This window comes from Canis lupus, chromosome 3 (genome assembly GCF_011100685.1).
Source record: "Canis lupus familiaris isolate Mischka breed German Shepherd chromosome 3, alternate assembly UU_Cfam_GSD_1.0, whole genome shotgun sequence".
In the NCBI taxonomy this organism is placed as follows: Eukaryota; Metazoa; Chordata; class Mammalia; order Carnivora; family Canidae; genus Canis; species Canis lupus.
In genome coordinates this window covers 55,552,158-55,565,603 of record NC_049224.1, presented here as the reverse complement: position 1 = coordinate 55,565,603, position 13,446 = coordinate 55,552,158, and positions in this window count along the sequence as shown.

Here is a 13,446-nt window from a genome sequence, read left to right as displayed (position 1 = left end):
CTTGTACCAAAGAAGAATTAGGGAATGGGGAATACAGATAATACAATTTTAAGGTTGAATTAGTAGATGATATTTTTATAAGCAGAAACACAAATTACTTTTAACAAAGCCCTGTCAATAAATCCAAAGAAGTAGAAATTACTTTGGCCATAATCTCTGGTTATAAGTGTTGTAAAGTAAGACATTGTAAGTTAAAGACAAAAAAAAAGCCATCAATCAACTGGAAAGCCTTATGTGATATCTGGCTCAAAGAAAAAATAATAAAAGAAGAGAGGGTTTAGAAAAAAACAATTATGGAAATGTTACACAAAAAGACACAGGAAATGTGACTAATGATATACCCAGCATTAAATTTACAGAATGAAATTTTTTTAAAAGAATTTAGCATTCAATGTAAGCTTCTAGAAATAAAGCGAAAAAAGAAATGCTGAGGAAAATAAGAGGAAGGAAATAATAAAGATGAAAGGAGCTATAACTCTTTGAAGAAACAAATAACATAGACAAGACAGTGGCAAATCCACTTGAGAGGGAAAAAAGCACAACTAGAATTGAGACAATTGACATAACAAGAGTGATAACATATTTTTAAGTTATTATGTAATTGCCCATAACTATGTGCCATTGAACTTTAAAATAGCAATTAGGTGGACATTGCTCTCTAAAAGTAAATAAATTATGGAAGTAGAAGAAACAGGTAACTCAGAAAGAAGAAAACAATTTTTTTAAATTATAAAAACAAAACCTATACCCCTGTGACCAGGTATCAGAAATAAGTGAGTCTATGTGTGGATCAAGTCTTACAGAAGCAGTTAATTTTCATGTTAGAAAACCTTTTCCATGGCACTGAGGAAAATGACAAGCTACCAACTAACTGTACAAACTAAACATGTCTATGGAGTCCAGACTTCTATGTCTTATATATACCTCCTACAGGCCAATTTCCTTTCTAAATATAGATATGAAAACCTAAAATAGATGGAATGCCATGGGACTGGACTCTCCAGTTCAGTACTCCAACAATCATTTATTGAGCAGGTATTACTGGGCACAGGTGGTACTCCAAGCACTGTGTTACACCTTGGGAAATCTTGTATTAGTAAGATATGGTCTTTGCCATCAAGGAGCTCAGGACCTGATGGAAAGGAGAGAAAGAAAGAGAAGGAAAGAAAAGAAAGAAAGAAAGAAAGAAAGAAAGAAAGAAAGAAAGAAAGAAAGAAAGAAGGAAGGAAGGAAGGAAGGAAGGAAGGAAAGAAGGAAGAAAAGAAAGAAAGAAAGAAAGAAAGAAAGAAAGAAAGAAAGAAAGAAAGAAAGAAAGAAAGAAAGGAGGGAAGGAGGGAAGGAAGGAAGAAAGAAAGAAAGAAAGAAAGAAAGAAAGAAAGAAAGAAAGAAAGAAAGAAAGAAAACAATTAAACTGTGTTACGTGCAAATGAAAATATTCTTGGAGTGTAGCATGGAGTTGGAGACATCTAGCCCAGCAAGGAAAGGTTGAACAGGGAGCTCCCAGCAAAGACTCCCCAGAGGACAGTGTGCTTGAGCTAAGTCTCAAGGAAGAGTAGAAATTAGCCAAAAGGGAGGTGTGGGGAGCAATGCTCCACCTCAGTGTGTGAGGCTTTCCCAGGAAAAGGGGAAAGAAGTGGAGGCATGGAGGCCGGCATGCTTAGAACACAATCTATGTGCCTCCATGGTCTACAGGCCCACAACAGTGCTCCTAGTTTTCATGTTTTAGTCACTAGGTCTAAACCAAAAGAGGCAGTGTGAAGCATAAAAAAAGCAGATGGCTGTGGACAGAATCTGAGGAACATGAAAAGGGCAGGTGGAGGAAGAGGAGCCCACAAAGGACATGGAATAATAGTGAGAGACCAGGAGGTCAAAAGGACATAGCAATGCATGTTGCAGCGGTTGGCAGAGACCAGTACCAGGAAGAGGGGTAATGTGAGCAACTTAGTAACGTCCCTTCGATTAGAAATCAAGGATCAAGATGGGAAGTGCAGACAAGTTTGAAAAGCTTGGGCGATGGAGTGCCTGGGTGGTTCAGTTGGTGAAACGTCTACCTTCGGCTCAGGTCATGATCCCAGGGTCTTGGGATGGAGCCACATATGGGGCTCCTTGCTCAGCAGGGGAGTCTGCTTCTCCCTCTCCCTCTGCCACTCCCCAATCCATGCTCATTCTCTCTCTCTCTCTCTCTCTCTCTCAAATAAATAAAATCATAAAAAAAAGAAAGAAAGAAAGAAAGAAAGAAAGAAAGAAAGAAAGAAAGAAAGAAAGAAAGAAAGAAAGAAAGAAGAAAGGAGGGAAGGAAGGAAGAAAGGAAGGAAGAAAAAGAAAAGTTTGGGCAAGAAGAAGAGAAAGTGGAGGAGTGAGATCAAGGGAATGTTCTGGGTTTTGCTTTCAAGGTTGTTTCAAATATTTGCTCCTGCATACCAAACCGTTCTAAAACTTATGACTTAAAACAAGGATTTGTTACTTCTCAGGATTCTGTGAATGAATGCAGCAGCTTCCCCACTGGTCTTCCCTTTGGTCACTTTCAGGGCTGGATATGGCTGGTGGGTCACCTGGTTGGAAGGATTGTGACACTAGGCTTTTCTCTCCGCATGGTCTCAGATCCTCTCTCCCAGAGTGGTCACTCCTGCTACAGGGCCTCTTCCACATGGCCATTCTCTCCAGCAGGACAGTCTGGACTTTCTTAGGACATGGTGGCTTGGCTTCAAAAGGGAATAATCCAGGAGAGATAAGCTCAGTACGCACACACTTACCAAGGCTCTGCTTGCCCCACACCTGCTAATGACCTTTTAGCCAAAATAAATCACATGGTCAAGCCTAGAGTCCATCTGGGAGGAGGGAATCTATTGCTATAATAGTCCACTATCAGGATATTTTTTCCCTTTACTATGGGAGAGAGTTAAAAATGTTTAAAGGGGGAGCCCAAACTAATTGAAAAGGAGACACTGAAGATACAACAAAAAGAGAGATTGTTAACAGGGTCCCAGAGGGTGTGCTTGGTGGGAGGACAGAGAGGAACATCATCCTCTGAGACTGGAAAAAGAGAGATTAAAAAGGGTTTATGGGTGTGTTTTGGTTAAAGTACTGAGGCAGTAAAAGGGGGAGTTGTCCATGGAAATGTGGCATTAGGGTAGAGACTTGGCATTTGTGGTATCACCAACTCCACTGCCATCTTGCCTCCCCATCAACACTCAGTCGGCAGGGAAGCCAAGGAAGCTGATTATTGTACTGACCCAGGTTTAGAATTTGGTTGTTGGGGGCCTGGGTGGCTTAGTGGTTAAATGTCTGTCCTGGGGTTCTGGGATCAAGTCCCTCATCTGGCTCCTCGCAGGGAGCCTGCTTCTCCCTCGGCTTATGTCTCTGCATCTCTCTGTGTGTATCTCATAAATAAATAAATGAAATCTCTTAAAAAAGAACAAATTTGGTTGTTGAATGCTGCAGGAAAATAATGGTGCCAGGGAATTGGGGTTACTGGAGAGAATTATTTGAATCTAAGAAACAGGGTTCTGAGTCTGTACGTAAGAGAGACCAGGAGATGAGTGATAGATGATCAAGTCACGAAACTGGAGATCTCTCTGAGTTCAAAATACACTCAAGTGTGAGGGAAGATGTGAGAAAGAGAAGAGAAGGTGAAGCCTGAGCAGGGCCAAGAATTATAGGCTTGCATTATGGGATGGGCAGACCAAGTGAATGTGGAAATCCAGGTAGGGTGCAAAGCTCTAGGCCAGTCTCCAGTGTCTGCAGTGAATGAAGGGAAGTGAGCAGGAAGCGACAGCCCTGCTGAAGGCTGTTCATGAGAGTGGACACTGGGTCTGTTGTGTCCTCAGGCACCAGTATAGCACCTGGCACGGAGAAGGCACTCGGTATTAATAGTTATTTGTGGAATAAACAAATGACTTGAATCCTCAATTTACAGATAAGAACCCCAAGGCTCCCAAAGGTCGAATGTGTTGCTCAAAATTACACAGCTAGTGTTCAGCAAGCCAGAGCATCCCACCTCCTTACAAAACCGCACTGGATGTGGGTTTCCTTCTCAACCTTCCCAGAGGCAGCTCATGATTTTATTATCTCAAAACTATTTAAATGGCATTTGTCATTCCCTGGGTGCTAGGATGGAATATCCTGAAGTTGAATGAATAAAGGGAGTGGTTTGGAAAAAAAAAATCTTCCTTGAGGCCTAGAGGGATTTACTCACTTATTGGAAATACATCACATGTATTTTCAAGACACATGTAAGGAAGCTGGTCCTGTAACCATATCCTTGCCAGTTTGCCAACATTTCATTGTTGTCTCTTCTTCTGCTGTTATGGTCTTATCTTTTTTTTTTTTTTTAAGATTTTATTTACTCACAAGAGGCACAGAGAGAGAGGCAGAGACATAGGCAGAGGGAGAAGCAGGCTCCCTGTGAGGAACCTAATGAGAGACTTGGTCCCAGGACCCCGGAATCTTGCCCTGAGCCAAAGGCAGATGCTTAACTGCTGAGGCATTCAGGTGTCCCTGTTGTGGTCTTTGTTACGACTCAGAAAATCAGGAAGAAATACACACACACGAGAGCTGTCTATCCATAGTCACCATAGATTCTTCCACAGACTCTATATGATTAAAGAAATTAACTAGCCCTCAGCTGAGCAGGTCTGAGGCTGTTAAAGCCTTCCTATTTTCCTTAAAGAAAGATGAAAACATCTCCCCAAAGGCTATTGTCCATTCTGGAATCCAACTTAAGAAGGAGCGTGGTGACATGCTCCTCTTTCCCACCGGACCAAAATTTCAAAGCTACAAATGTGTGGTAAATCTAACCAAAGATAAAGATTTGCAGGTGTTTTTTGCATAAAAGCAAGAAGCGCAGATGTATCTGGAACGTGCTTCTGACCAAATGGGACATCTGCAATCCATTAAAGGTGTCCCGAAGAGAGAGAAAGTGAGAGGAGAGGTTCGAGCAGAAAGTCTGTTCTGGAGAAGTACAAATGTGAGGCTGTGTGTAGACCTCCCCATCAGGATCCAAGGACCCCAGGCATATATATATGTAATATATATATATGTTATATATATATATATGCTATATATATATAATATATGTAATATATATGTAATACATATGTAATTTATATGCTATATATATATATATAAAATTACCAGGGCACCTGTATGGCTCAGTGGTTAAGCATCTGCCTTTGGCTCAGGTCGTGATCCTGGGGTCCTGGGATCAAGTCCCACATCAGGCTCCCTACATGGAACCTGCTTCTCCCTCTGCCTGTGTCTCTGCCTCTGTATGTGTGTGTGTGTGTGTGTGTGTTTCTCATAAATAAATAAATAAAATCTTCAAAAAAAGAAAACGGTTACCTTTCTGGGGGTAAACGCACATCTCTGCCAAATACCCCAGTTCCTCTTTTTTCTCTCCTCCTATCTTTGAAATGTCAGAGCCTCCTCTGTACTCAAATACACCTACACGTTTTAGTGTTTAAGACTTGGCAGCCACCTCAGATAAAGAGAACATTCCCCTCTTTGAGTGCACGGACTCTTCTTTCCCAACACTCAAGAAAAACGACCCATGGCCTGACTCGGCTCCTTACGCTCCAACAGAACAAAGCAAAATTGTCACCACGGGCATTACTTGCGGGTTACTCACTGGCTGTTATGCACCCTGTTCAGACTCCCAAGAAAACCACTAGCTTTTATTAAAGCGTGTGTAGCAAAGCCTATTGCAAAATACCCATGGCTGTGGAAATAATGCGAAGGTGTGTCACTCCAGGATGGTCGTTACGAAGGTCACTAGATTTTGTGCATTTATAGGATCTATGCCCAAGGCTCACTTTTGGCCTCATGTTGAACTTCAGTAACCAGGCCTGAGCTGAGTGTAACATGTAACCAGGGGGTTCCTTAAATAAATTCCTTCGCTGAGCGTACCAGGTCTGTTTCCTGTGTAATGGCTCTTACTTGCTTACTGGCTTTTTGATAAACCATTAGTGCTGGGGCCTTTTGTTAATTACTAAACTCCTGGTGACAGGGGGGGAGAAAAAAAAAAACCCTGGCCTGTTGAAACTTGCGTTGTAATTTGAGGATTAAAAGCCACACCTCTGGGAAACATCAGTATCAAAGCTGATTCTGTGTCGAAGACAAGGTGTTAGAAGCCACAGTTTGACAAAGTGGATTTCCAAGTGCAGTTAGCAATTACATTTGTAGAAGTCCTCAATTATGCCATTTACAAGAAGGTACTTTTAAGAAGGTACAAGTCAGGAATGTGTTTTTAAATCTCTTCATTTATACATTTATAGGGAAAGCCCATGTTTATGAAGCATCTCCTGGTGAAGAACACTGTGCTAGCTAGCTACAGTGAAAATCAGTAGACCCTACTCTCCAAGATCTCAAAAGCCAATGAAGAAAAGTCTCTTCAAAAATCAAATAAGTAAAAAAAAATAAAAAAATAAAAAAATTTAAATAAGTCAGTCGTCAGTGCATTTCTGGAAAACACTCAGGTCAAGGATAAAATCCATGGCTACAACATTGACATGCTCTGGGGGGAAAAAAACTCATTTGGCCTGGGTTTGTGGATTGAGGGTGAGTCTCTCCTGACCCTCTTATCACCAATGTCATCTAAAGTGAAAGAACAGGAGTTCCTGGGTGGCTCAGTCAGTTAAGCATCTGCCTTCAGCTCACATCATGATCCTGGAGTCCTGGGATGGAGCCCCAAGCTCCCTGCTCAGTGGGGAGCCTGCTTCTCCCCCTCCCTTTGCCGCTCCCCTTGCCTGTGCTCTCTCAAGTTCTCTCTCTGTCAAATAAACAAAGAAAATCTTTCAAAAATAATAAAATAAATTTAAAAATAAAAGTGAAAGAACAAAGACTATTATGCCAGAGAGCACTTGGTATTTCATTTACCCTTCATCTCAAAATAATCTTCCAGTAAAATTGAATGTAAGTTTCTACATCAGTTGAGAATCCTTCTACTGAAAAAGAAATGAACAACAACAACAAAAAATCTCGAATTGGATTAAATGATAAAAATGATTTAATTATTCACAAATTTAAAAGGCCAAAGCTTCAGGCTTGGTTTGATCAGGGCTTCAGCTGACTTTATCCACAATGGTCTCATTCTACTCAACTCCATGTGTCAGTTCTGTTCTCCTTCTGATTCTCCTTTATTATCACAAGATCCTGTAAGCAATGACAGGGATCATACGGCTTTTTTCTTTACAACTATAGGGAAAGAAGAAGTTGGCTTCTCATTGACCATCAAACCAAAAGCCCTGAGCTTTGAGCTTATTGGGCCATTCTGGAACCAATCTCTGTGGCCAGAAAAATACCTGGGTGCTGACTGGTTTACACATGGGTTACCTACACCAGTAGCCTGTGGGATTGATGTTGGGTCCCTTCCCAGAGGATGTGGCTGCCACCTGCTAGGAAAGGAATAAAGCAGAGGTTTGAGGAGGCAATTCTAGCATAGGGTCTGCTACAATCCTTTTTCATACATAGCCTTGGGATCAATAGTTGATTTTTATTCAATATCAGATATAAGCTCTATAAAGAGAAATCTACTTCCTCTATAAACTTGCTAAGTCAGATATTGAAAGATGGCATTGGTTTTTCAAACACATAACAAAATGGGTTAACTCTAAGTTTGTTTATTCATAGCTCTCTTTTCCCTGAATACATTGAAAACCCCAAAGAAATGTTTTTAAAGTTTGATGTACATTAGTAATTGAGAATGATTTAAAATCTGTCCTACAGACTGTCTTCCCTAATCCTTTCTTCCCGATTTCCAAAAGCAATATGAAACCAAGTTAGGATTCTGTTACAGTAACTCAAATAGTTTCTCCTTCAGTTTGGATAATGGGTCATTAAATGTGCAGAAGATGCCAAGTTCCAAGGTATGATGAACCTTGAAACTTTTCTTCTGATGCATGATCACCAGCTTCTCAAAACTTACCAAAGCAGTCCCTGTCCTGAGCTCATAATATTCACCCCAAACTCATCAACTCCACATGCAAAATGCCAGTAGCAGGGATTTTCAACAACTGAGTATTTCTTTAATACCCTAGTCAGAAATAGAGCTCCGCAAGTTCAGAGATGTAACCAGAGTAGTGAATAAAGTGTCCAGGGAGGAGTTCGCCTGTGATACTTTCCTCTGACTGCCTTGGTGAAGAAAAAATGAGTTTAGAGGCCAGATCACAGCCTTGACTGTTGAAATGCCACCGACGACAGCTTTACGTCACACCCCATTCCCCCCCTCCCCCCCGCCGGGGGGACATATCAAAACAATGGACGAAGTGTCATAGCTTTCAACTTGTCCATGTGGGAAAGGAGTCTTCTTTTCTGATTACACAGGGTGCCACTGATGCTTCCAACCTGCATCCTGGGCACATGCATTGAGGGGAGCTGCTGAGTAGAATCAGGCCTGGGTTTGTTTTCGGTTTGGAGTTTATGACTGTATTTATCACTCTGCCTCACTGACATGCCCTCCTTGAGCTGTGGCAGTCTGGGCTACCATGAGCCAAAGGGCATAGTGCATCCCCCTCCATGTGGCAGGACCCGCAGGCCATTTTGGTCCTTTCAACCCCTCACCCCGTGTGAAAAATGAAGGACAGGAAAGAGTTTTCTCTGCCACCAAAATCCTGTGCCACCCTTGCAATGGCTTCTTTTCTCTCTCTCACTAGGGAGCAGCCCTGGGGCTGGAGGGAAGGACTTGCAACACCTGAGCCAGGCCTGTGGCAGGCCGGCCTTGCCCCCCAGCAGGGAGCTGGGGCTGGAGGGGGGGCGGGGGCAGCTTGGCCCAAATGCTGCTTAGTCAGGCTCCCATGCCGAGCTGAGCTGCAGATGTGCCCAGACCTGCCGCCACCAGGTGTCTGTGTCTGGGCTGGGAGGTGACGGCACAAATGTGACTCTTGCCTCCTGCTGTTTCCCAACACTGTCCTCAGAAGAATGTGGAGGACTCGGGCAAGGCCATCTTGGAAGGCTTCTGACAGAGCCACAGCTGCCTGGCCACCCTCCACGTCAAAAGCCTTTGCCCAGCCTGTCCCTTTGACCTTCTTCACACAGTGCTGCCGACAGCTCCAGGGCGGGCTCTTCCCCCAGAGCCCTGGGCAGGCGCAGGTGGCAGTCAGCTACCCCTGCCCTGCTGAAATAGGTGCCTTCCATCATCAGTGCCCAAACCTCCATCACTAAAGGTGTTTTTCTTTTCACTACAATGACCCAATGATTAAAAATGCCTTTTTTAATTTAAAAAAAATCCTTTTTTCTAATTCATTTGTCTCCCTGGGGAAAGATCTTACGCTTCCCAAGGAGAAGCTACTCTATATTTAACAGAATTATTAGCGACTAGAGCAAGGCTTCCCAGAGTGTAAATATTGGAAAGCTTACCAGCCTATTCGTTAGTGGACTTTCAATGCAACATAAAACGGTTGTTACTAATCTCTGTGTGGCCTCTGGGAATTCATCTTAAGCTCAGGCAAGCTGTGAGCCACTTGCCATTGAGACTGATATGCACTCTACAGAAGTTAATTGCACACCTACTAGGTACTAAGCCCAGGCCTTAAGAAGACACCACTGTACATAGCAGAAGGTACAAATGAACACCACATTGGCCAAATCCAGCCTGCATGCATATTTTGTTTGACTCACACCATATCTATCAAAAATTTGAATTAGTTGCCAACTTTTAAATATCAGAATATTTCCAGCTTCTCTTGAAAACTCAGGAAATCTGGCAAAACTGAGCTCACATTCCTGGCCGATGACAAGCAGAATAACAACTGCCCACTTCAGACAGGCACTGGCACTCGGTTCACACAGCCCCCACCTGCCCTGCTCCCCTCAGATTTAACCTGCCCGGCGCCTCAGCAGATGCCAGCGTTCATCACGATGGGCAGTCACAGCACGCACATCCCGCCCTGCCAAAGGCCTCACTCAGAGCAACCCAACCTGGTCTCTCACTTAAGAAGAGCAGCTTCACGCTTCCATAAGAACAGGTCATAAGGATTTTTCTTATTTTTTGTCTTCTCAACATTTCCTCTTTTCAATAAAGATTCTTTTGAAAATCCTCGGTAATGTCAAGAGAGGGGAGACATTCTGTGTTGAGTGCTCCCTAAGACAAGGAAGTGAACACAAAAGGACAATGACAAGAGAAAAAGCAACAAGGGGACTTTGAGAGCAGGGCAGGCCCACAGGGATGCCCCCCATTGGCCAGATGAAGAGGCCGAGGTCTAGAGAAGGCCAAGGTCATGCCCAGGTCCACAACTGAGCAGTAGGAGAACAGAAGCGTGATCTGAACAGTCTTCACCCAGCTAACGACATATTCTTTTTATACGAAGGAGTGATTACTCTGTCCCAGCCTCTGCTCCCCTGCTTCCAAGGAATGACAGAGAAGCCCATCAGGTTGGCCACCTGGGTGGCCCAGTGGTTGAGCATCTGCCTTTGGCTCAGGTCGTGATCCTAGAGTCCAGGGATCAAGTCCTGCATCAGGCTCCCCAAAGGGAGCCTGCCTATGTCTCTGCCTCTCTCTCTGTATTTCTCATCCATAAATAAATAAAAATCTTAAAATAAGAAAAAGAAGAAGAAGAAGAAGAAGAAGAAGAAGAAGAAGAAGAAGAAGAAGAAGAAGAAGAAGAAGAAGAAGAAGAAGAAGGTGACGTCGCCGCCCATCAGGTCTGGAAATAAATGTGAGGACTGATTTCAGAAGCCGCTCAGTAATATCAGATACACGATTCTAAATGAACCTGCAGAAAATTAATAATTAGCAATTTTCATCTAGACCTTACCGGTTCTCTAGATGTGGGTCAAAAATCTATGTGAAAGAAATGTGTCTGTTGATCCTGATGGTGTGTGTTGGGAGAGGCAGCCTGTTTTGATGTTTTCAAATTATGTATTGCCAAAATCCTCCTTGTGTTTTTAACCAGAAATAAACAGGTTGATCCTAATATTTGTTGCCAGTGGAAAATGTTACTAAAACAAATATAATTCACTTGCAACCAACATGAAGCTGCTGACCAAAACTCTTCCATTGGACAGATTAAAGGTACTAGAAGTGGGCGGGCCACTGCCTGGGACTTAGACATTTTGGTATTGTATAATAAGCATATATGGCCATTCAATGATACTACAAACAAGGACTCCTCTGTAACCAGCTTTTTGTGCCGCAGAAAGGAAGGGAAGCAAGCAGCATTTGTAGGACAGAGACAATTCTCTTTAGCCCCACGAATCAGGCCAGGAACACGATTTCATACATACTTTTTAAAAAGTTTTTATTATTATTATTATTATTCATTCATCAGAGATACAGAGAGAGGCAGAGACATAGGCAGAGGGAGAAGCAGGCTCCCTGCAGGGAGCCCAATGCAGGACTCGATCCCAGGACCCTGGGATCACGACCTGAGCCAAAGGCAGACACTCAACCACTGAGCTACCCAGGCATCCCCAAACCCACTTTTATAGAATGAGGACAGAGAGCCAAGAAAGCTGACTTCCTTCGGCCAGTCTTCAATTGCTGGGAACTGGCTACACCTGGCTCCTTCTAACTCCAAACCCTGAACCTCGTCAGCAACTCACAGCACAGAAGCTACTATGATGAGCAATGGCCGAAGAAGTTAAGACAAGGATGTATCACAAGAGGGCTAGAGAACGCAATGAGCTCGGTGAGAAAGGCAGGGACCAGTGCCTGGGGGTCCAAAGAGAACAAATGCACATGGAGGGAAGGGTTGGTTGGGTAGGGGGAGACTTCTGGGAAGCAGTGACATTTGAGACAAAGACCTCGAAGGATGCACTCACTGTGTCTGGTCCGACAGGGGAGAGAAGGGCAAGAAGGACTAAGTGCTGAGCCCTGGCGGGGAGTGGGGAGGTGCACAGGAGAACAGATGAGACGTTGAGGTCTGGTATTCACAAAGCAAAGCTTCATAAGAAAGTTATCCCATGTGAAAAAACATGAAGGGATCCCTGGGTGGCGCAGCGGTTTGGCGCCTGCCTTTGGCCCAGAGCGCGATCCTGGAGACCCAGGATCGAGTCCCTCGTCGGGCTCCCGGCATGGAGCCTGCTTCTCCCTCTGCCTGTGTCTCTGCCTCTCTCTCTCTCTGTGTGTGACTATCATAAATAAATAAAAATTAAAAAAAAAGAAAAAGTAAAACATGAATCCTGCCAACACCTGTAAGGCAGGTGGGCAGCTTCACACCTACACGGAAGGGCACCCCACTGCAAACCAGGACACTTGGGTGGCCAGAGGGCCCAGAATGTGCGTCCAGCCTGCAGAGAGGCAGCAGGCCCTTCTGAACCCCAAGGACCCCTCCTCTTGCCCTCAGGGGCCTGAACCTTTCAGCGCCAGAACCAGGCACCCTCTGCCTGCCTGACTGCATCGTGCTTTTTCCTTTTCTCCTTTCAATTCACGTCCTCTCTCCCAACCTGAGATTAATGACAGGTTTTGTTCCTGCCCCAGGATCTACACGGGCAGCAAGGTAGGTCGAATAAACTCCAGCAGGAGGAAACAGGACCCTCTCCCCAACCCCAGTCCAGCATTTAGAGAATCTTTTTAGGGAACTGAGGAGGGAGGGGACAGGAGGCCCGGTTCTCCGCGGGTGGTGTGTCTGCCTGCCCAGGGGCGGTAGAAGAGCGCGTCCTGCTGCAGCAGCTGCAGGTGATCTCTGCCAGCCCCTCGGGGTGAAGCCTCCTGGGCTCTCAGGCCCAGGAAGCTGGTGCTCCCAAAGGCTCCTCCCCCTCTGCACCTGGGGGCCAAGCTCCTGCCCGGTTTTCCAGAACACTGACTCTCCCTTTATCCTTAGCGCCCTATGGGACAGGTAAAAATATCATCCCATTTTACCACGTAAGCCCTGAGGCCAGAGAGCAAAGTCACTGGTCCTGGGACAGTGGTACAGCTGGACGGGAACTGGGAGCCAAAGGCAAGAGGGGCTGCCTTCTGAGTTCTGAGAGCCTCCTGGGGACCCCCATCCTCCCTCTCCTGGGACACGTGCCCACACTTCCCCTGGAAATCAATTTTCTGGGGGCGAGGATGGCGCAGCGCTCGCCCTGGCCGCGGGGGCACCCCCAGGGCGCCCCGGGGCAGGCAGGGCGGCAGAATCATCCCCCAAGACCGGAGCCAGGGAACTTCAGAGTGTTTCGCCCTTGCCCGGGAGAGGCAAACACCGACACGTCTGTGTCTCCGCCGACAAGTGCCTTCAAGCCCGGCGGGGGCAGACACCTCCGCTGCGGCCGCGGGCGAGGTCTCCGCTGTCTGCGGGGGCACGGCCTCGCATCAGCTGCGCCGACTTAGGGCGGCCGCGGGCCGCGGGAGCGGGAGGCGCTTCCCGGCGACGCGGCGGCCGGGCGGGGAGGGGCGGGGTGGGCGGGGGCGGGGCGGCGGGGCACCCCCCGGGGCGCCAGGGGGCGGGCGTGCGGGCACACGCGGTGCGCGGCGGGCGGGCGGGGGCGGGGGCTGCCACCGCGCCGCGCGGCCCGGGCGCCCGGGGAGCCGCC